Source organism: Chiloscyllium plagiosum, unplaced genomic scaffold, assembly GCF_037043375.1.
Source record: "Chiloscyllium plagiosum isolate Xiang-an unplaced genomic scaffold, Cpla_swu_hap1 HiC_scaffold_22, whole genome shotgun sequence".
NCBI classification, from domain to species: Eukaryota; Metazoa; Chordata; class Chondrichthyes; order Orectolobiformes; family Hemiscylliidae; genus Chiloscyllium; species Chiloscyllium plagiosum.
Genome location: NW_028270160.1, coordinates 17,502,988 through 17,511,023, shown reverse-complemented (window position 1 = coordinate 17,511,023; position 8,036 = coordinate 17,502,988). Strand labels below are relative to the sequence as shown.

Here is an 8,036-nt window from a genome sequence, read left to right as displayed (position 1 = left end):
TTATTTCAACCATCAGCACTCAGCCTTCAGACAGGTTCAGCTGTCAGAGTTCCTCAATAACCGCCATCTTCAAAACAGCCTTATTGCCTTTATCCTAGAAGGTTAGAACTGTGCGTCCTCTCTCTGAAAGAGTTCTCAGTTTAGTTTCATCTTTGTCCTTGCAGACCTTCAAACACTTACTTTAAAAACTTAGTAAATTTGACTTCTCCGGGGATTCTGCTGAAACAATACATGCCTCAACAACTCTCTGTATAAAACCAATCATCTGAACCACACCTTCCTTCTATTAATTGGTAATAAACACAAAAACAATCTTCCACCCAGTTACTGACTCATCAACCTGTGAAAATAATGTCTTCAATATTTATCTTACTGATGGTGCTGTCATGCAGATCCTTCTTTATTCTAAAGAAAACTGCCTGCTTGTCTTGACATTGAATTTAATTAAAGCTTCTCATTCCTGGTATTGAAGTTGTAAAGTCCAATCCAAAATACTCAACCTCTCCTCATAAGACAGTCCATCTATGCGCATGATCAGCCCAGTATATCTTTCCTTAGATATTGGGCCTAAAACTGTTCCACTGTATTCCAGCTGTGGTCTGACTAGCGACTTTATAGATTTAGCAAAACCTCCCTATTCTTACACTCCAATTCCTTTAAATTCCATTTGCTTTCCCTACTGCCTGTTAAACCTGGATACTAGCTTTCTGGGATTGGTGGACAAAGGACTCCAAAATCCTTCTGTTCCGGAGCTTTCTGCAGTTTCCTCCATTTAAATTCAAAATTCTAAACGATGGACTGAGAGTAGTGTGGATCTTGCAGCTGCTCCTGAAATTCAGGTTTATTTCTAGATTTCTTACAATTATTACATTGTAGTAGTATAAGCCATAGAGAGTGGTTTATGTGTGGAATGTGTGCAAACTCTACACAGTCAGTCACCTGAGGCTGGAATTGAACCTGGGACCCTGGTGCTATGAGGCAGTAGTGCTAACCACTGAGCAACTGTGCCGCCCCTGGGGTACAAAGACAACTTTTAAAAGACATTTGGATGGAGACATGAATAGGAAAGGTTTGAAGGGATATGGGCCAGGAGCAGGCTGTTTGGCTTAGTTTAGTTTGGGATTATGTTCAGCATGGACTAGTTGGACTGAAGGACCTGTTTCAATGCTGTACAAGTCTAAATAACTGCCTTTTCAATGTCAGACTTCCATCTCGTAAGTTGATGATCTGTGTTGATGGTGGTTTGTGATGTCCCACCAATAAACATCCTGAATCAATATCACAAACAGATTACATGGTCATTATCCTGAAGGTGTGTGGAAAATGCTGGATAAATCCAAAATGGGCAAGGCATTCTCCCATGCCATGCTGGTCAGTGTGTCGCAGACTGGTGCCTTATCAGATGTTTTCTTGTCACCAATAGCATCAAGAAGGCTGTGTAATGGCTCCAGTTCTGCTTTCCTTCTGCTTATCCGCCATATTCTTGTACATAATTGAAAGGAAAGTATAGATTTAGAAATTAGGAACCAGCTATATATGGAAGGGTGACACATTGTCATAGGTATGAAAAGAGGTTGAGATGTTCTTAACACAAAACTGAGATTTGTTTAAAATCATAATAGGAAAAGGACCACTATAATATATATACAAAGAGGAAAGGCATTTAACCTCTTAGAGAAATGATTACTGTAAGCTGGCAGAGTGAAAACCTGTTCAAAATCACAAAGCTAACATGACTACTGTGATGTACATAGAGCAGAAAATCATCTAACTTTGTAAAGAAATAATTACTATTTGCAGATGGAGTGAAAAACTGTTTTAAAACACAAAGTGATCACTATGGAATGTGTAATGCGGAGGAATTGATTAGCCTTACAACGAACGCAATCTCTGTCGAATGCGTCAACGAGAGACATGTCTAGTTTTGCAAAGGATTACAAAGTACTATAACATGTGGACACCTAAGTGACTGTCATGACTGTATAAACATATAAAACAAACTATGATCAGGGAGACAGTCTCATCATAAACTGAATCCTTGTTTAACAAAAATGGTTGTCTTGTTCGGACATTTAATTATTTGTTTCTAATGTCACTTGAACGCTACAACACACTGAAAATCTCAACACATGGGTACGCATTCAGCTGAGGAAAGACAGAAACCTGTTCAGTCTGGAAAGGCTGCAGGCTCACAGGAAGGTCATAGAACATGAGCGGAAGAGTGAACTCCCATTTGCTGATGAGTGTTTTCTCAGAGAACACAGAGGAGTTCAGCTGTTGTTCACTCAGGATACTTCAGCCTTACAGTAAGTTTGTAATAGACAAAGATTCTGTACTGCTAGCCACAGGCACCAAGATCTCTTGGCTACTCTCAGCAATGGGGTAAAAACAATGACTGCAGATGCTGGAAACCAGATTCTGGATCAGTGGTGCTGGAAGAGCACAGCAATTCAGGCAGCATCCGAGGACAGGCAAAATCGACGTTTCGGGCAAAAGCCCTTGCAGCAATGCACACCCTCACCACATTCAGCTCAGACGTTCTGCTGGACTGAAATTACCCTCTCTGTGATGATGCCACCACTTTAAAAAGGCCATTTTGTCCTGGGTTTGTTTTTGAAGAGAAGTTGTAAAGGCAGATGTGCCAAAATGGCTATGGGAGATGGTCTAAGTCAATAAATTTAAGGTGCCTTTAGGTATTTTTTAAAACAGATGTAACAATGGAAGAGTAGGGGCCACTTCTCCCAGATCAGAGTTTCTAGTTTTATTTCAGCTGTAGCCGTGAAAAGTTGTTTGGGTCCCAGAAGGGTTGCAAGCTTCAGTAAGTGATGCCTAACTGCAGCTTGTTCTGACATCTCTCTTGATGTCTTTTCCTTCTGGATTGGGAAACTGCATGTAAACATTTGTATCTGAATTTACCTTTTTGCCAAGGGGTGTGTTTATGAGGTGTTACTATATTGGAACAGTTAATTAGTGATAAGTACTGTATCTATTATTCAGTTAAGTTTTCCATTAGTAAGTTATTCTAAATTCCTCTTTCCTTTGTTTATATTTTAACTATAGTGTTTAAATAAATTGCGTTTTGCTTAATGTCATGTGGTTTAACCAGTTGCATCACATCTGGAACACTCACTTCACATCGACCTCTAAAATAAGAAAATGTTAGAGTCGAGGCTACCTTCTTAAAATATTTTGAGGCGGTCTGGCCTGGTCCATTACATCTCCAACAAAACCATGTGGATGATGAAAATGTCAATTGTCTGGAAACAGCTAATTTAGTGTTTGGCAGATCATCTCCAAGCTCTGGAAAGAACATGGAGTTTGTCTCAGAGCAATTGTCAAACATCCCCTAGCTACTGGGTTCTCATATCACTGATCTTTCAGCATCATGTAAAATAACAAGATGCAACGGTTCAAGAAGGCAGCTCACCTTCTCAAGGGCAACTAGAATGGGCAATAAAAAATGCTGTCCAGCAGCAATGTCTGCATTCCACGAGTGAATTTTTAAATGTCCCAAACTCAGATTGGAAAACAATCTGAAAGTTACATTCAGAGATTGCAAGTTAGACCCCAATACACAGGGGGAAGAAACAATCTTGGAGATTTCAAACGGAGATGGACAAATCTTCTTAGACAAGACCTTCTTAACTCATGACCACAATCATCTAGAAAGTAAAGGTGAACAGGTAGACAGGGACACCACCACCTGAGAGTTCCCCTTCAAGCCACTCACCATCCCGACATGGTAAGAAATCATCATTCCTTCATTGTTGTTGGGTCAAAATTCTGGAACTCCCTCCCTAATAGCACTGTGATTAATCTACACATTGACTTCAGCAGTTCAAGAAATCAGCTCACCACAACCTTCTCAAGGACAACTAGGGATGGAGGATAAATGCTGGCACAGCCAGCATCTCTCTTATCCCATAAACAAATGAGAAAAATACTCTATGGTTAAGCAACTTCAACATTTGAGAAAAATAATGTTTGGTCTCTATGAGTCAAATGATCAGGTAGGTAGCTCATGTGTGAACATTACAGCTGCAGAAAGACACCAGCCACTAATAACATCCTCTCTCTCACTTTGCCAAAAAGGAACAAACTAAGAAAAAAATTGGAAGACAACTTGTTACAGCCAAATATGTTTTCCTTTCAGTAAAAAAAATGCGGCACAGTCGCTCAGTGGTTAGCACTGCTACCTCACAGCGCCAGGGTCCCAGGTTCAATTCTAGCCTCGGGTGACTGACTGTGTGGAGTTTGCACATTCTCCCCGTGTCTCCGTGGGTTTCCTCCGGGTGCTCCGGTTTCCTCCCACAGTCCAAAGATGTTCAGTTTAGGTGAATTAGCCATGCTAAATTGCCCATAGTGTTAGGTGGATTAGTCAAAGGGAAATGGGTCTGGGTGGGTTACTCTTCAGAGGGTCGGTGTGGACTTCTTGGGCTGAAGGGCCTGTTTCCACACTGTAGGGAATCTAATCTATCTAATCTACTTTCACTCATCATTTTTGCATAAGCTACTGCTGCTACCCAGTAACTGAGAGAATGAACAATTACTGTGTCGTTCAGCCTGTGTCTGCAGTAAAGAACTGACAGGATTTGGAAACAAGGAGATCAGAGATCAGAATGACATGCAAGAAGCAAAAGCTCAACTCACCCAATCCTGTGGACTGATGCTATTGAACTACATTCCCCTAATATTTTGTTCTCCACCCATTACATCTATGGTTTTTGTTTGTCTCTGTCTGTCTGTTTGTTCTAGTCCAGGTTATCGTCCAACAGGTTTATTTGAAATCACAAGCTTTCAGAGTGCTGCCCCTTTGTCAGTTGAATTGAAGAAGAGCATACAGACACAGAATTTAGAGGCAGAGAGATCAATGGGCAGAGATCAAAAGATCATATAAATGGTGTCAGAGGAGTGTCAATAGGCTGAATGATGATCAAAAGTCTGCAGATGATCCAAAGTGTCTGACGGTGTATGTAAAGGGTCAACTGCTGAATAGTAAGTGAAGAGATGACCTATAATCCAATTAATTAAGGTAGAGAGATAACCCTGTGTGAGAACCTCTCTGGCTATGTCAAAGGCATCTTGAAACCCATTGTACAGAGGATCTCCAGTTTCTGTCGTGACACTCCAGATTTCTTACAGAAACTCAGCACCTATGGACCAGTCAAAACAGGAACATTCCCTGTCACAATGGATGCTTCAGCACTGTATACCAGCATCCCCCACAACAACAGCATCACTGCAAAAGCCTCAGAATTCAACACCAACTGCCAATTTCCAGGCACCATGCAACAACTCATCCACTTCATCCTCAACCAAAACGTTGTCATTTTCGACAACCAGTTCTTCATCCAGACACATGGAACAGTCATGGGAACCAAACTTTCACCCCAATATGACAATGTCTTTCAAATTCGAGCAAGACTTCTTCGCTGCACAGGACCTCCAAACAATGCTATACGCCAGATATATCAATTACATTTTTTTCCTCTAGACTCATGACAAAGAATCACTGAAATGATGACACAATGATATCAACAAGTTTCTTCCCATGATCAGAATCAGTCTCATTCTTGGACACAAATATCTCCATTGAGAATGGACACCTCAGTACCTCACTCTACAGCAAGCCCATGAATAACCTCTCAATGCTGCGCTTCTCCAGCTTCCACTCCAAACATGTTAAAGAAGCCATCCCCTACAGATAAGCTCTGCTTATACACAGGATCTGCTTAGACAAGGAAGAATATGATGGACATAGAAAGATACTGAAATGCCCTCCTAAGAACGGGATATGATGCTCAACTGATCGATCACCAGATCTGACGTGACGCAGCGAAAATCTGCAACAACCTTCTCAGAAGACAGACACAGGACACGACTGATAGAGTACCCTTCATCATGCATTACTTCCCCGGAGCAGAGAAACTACTCCAGGGTCTTCATAGTCTTCAACATGTCATAGATATAGACAAACACCTTGCCAAGGTCTTCCCTATGCCTCCACTTCTCACCTTCAAATAACCGCCAAACCTTACACAGACCATTGTCCGCAGCAAACTATCCAGCCTTGAGGACAACATTGACCACAAGACCAGACAACTCTGCCATGGCAACCTCTGCAAGCCATGCCAGATCATCGACACGGACACTACCATCACACGTGGGAACACCACCCACCGCATACATGGCAGATACTCATGTGACTCAGCCAAAATTGTCTTCCTCATACACTGCAGGCAAAGATGCCCTGAGGCAAGGATATTGGCGAGACCATGCAGACACTATGGCAACAGATGAATGGACATCGCACAACAATCTCCAAACAGGAATATTCCCTCCCAGTAGGGGATCATTTCAGCCGTCAAGGACATTCAGCCTCTGATCTTCAGGTAAGTGCCTTCCAAGGCAGCCTTTGAGATCCACAACAACAACGCAGAATCACCCAGCAGAAACTGATAGCCATGTTCTATATCCATGAAGATAGTCTCAACTGTAATCTTGGGTTCAATACGCGCTAAATAGAATCCCACCACACTGTTCTGAATCTGTAAAATCTTTCTTACTGTCCTGTTTTGACACCATCACCTTGATAAATTGTTATGATCTCTTGACCTTAACTGGTTTGTACACTTTTGGATTAGACCCTTGACATGCGAGTCTTATACCGAGGAACCACAATTATTCGAAGGACACTGGTGGGGAGGATTTTAGTTGGTTAATCAAATGTCAGATAACACAGTTTAGCCAATCATCGGGACCTTGCGATCTTGTTCGGATAATCCAAAATTCGGATTATCAAACGCCGGATAATCGAGGTTCCTCTGTGCCTATCATGTTATTCCAGTCTTATGATTTGTCTCCAGCACCACCTTAATCTAAAATTTTTTGTAATTCTCTCTTTGCCTCAATTAATTGGAGTATGGTCATCCCTTCACTTACTATTCAGCCGTTGACACTTTACTCACACCATCTGTCATTTTTGATCACCTGCAGAGGTTATTATTCAGCCTATTGACATTTCACTCAAACCATTTATATGATCTTTGGATCTCACTGCTCATGGATCTCTTTGCCTCTAAATTCTGTGCCAGTATGCTTTCTTTCACCACCTGACAAAGGAGCAGTGCTCCAAAAGCTTATGATTTAAAATAAAACTGTTGCACTACAACCTGGTGTTGTGTGACTTCTGACCTTGTCGACCCTAGTCCAACATGAGCACCTCCACATCATGTCTGTCTGTTTATGTGTGAAGGGGTTTGAGAAGAGGTAGAGTTAAGTCAGAGAGTTACAAGTTGGTAACACATATTTTGTCTATCTGTGGTTAGAACTGATTTATTTGCACTGTTCAGTAATTTCTTGTTAAATACAGAAATCTGGCTGGTATGTTTCATTAACGTGAGTCATTAGGGAAGTAAATTGGGGATTCTGAGTAATTTGATGAAATCATTAACCTTTGTGATGGCCCCAGGAGCAGTGGAGCTCGAATATCAGTGCACTTTCCCAAGTAGATTTCAACAGTATAACATTCGCAATCAGATACACAAATCAACATTCAGTTTAACACCACATGTGAGATAACACTATGGTGAACAATTGGTCTCCTTGCTGTGAACACTTGCATTAAAATATAGTTTGTGGGAAGGTCATTACCTTTCATTTAGATGCTTTGCTTATGACTACACTTCAAACAAAGTTCATTGGCTGTAAAATGTATTGTGACATTTGGCTGTTGTGAAAGGTGGAGAAAATGAGGACTGCAGATCAGTGTCTAAGAGTGTAGTGCTTGAAAAGCACAGCCGGTCAGGCAGCATCTGAGGAGCAGGAGAATTGACATTTCGGGCATAAGTCCTTCATCAGGAATGAGGTTTGTAGTTCAAAGAGGTAGAGAGATAATGGGAGGGGGGGAGTGGGGGGGGGGGGGGGGGGGCGGGTGGTGGCTACAGGGAAGGTAGCTGGGAATGCGATAGGTAGATGAAGTTGAGGGTGAAGGTGATAGGCCAGAGAGCAGCTTGGAGCAGACAGGTGGGAAGGAA

General features: G+C 41.7%; 1 pseudogene; it reads left to right on the top strand.

Annotated features, from left to right (window-relative positions):
- Nucleotides 1-2,209: 2,209 nt before the first annotated feature.
- On the top strand, nucleotides 2,210-6,521 carry LOC148145940 (uncharacterized; annotated as a pseudogene).
- Nucleotides 6,522-8,036: the final 1,515 nt, after the last annotated feature.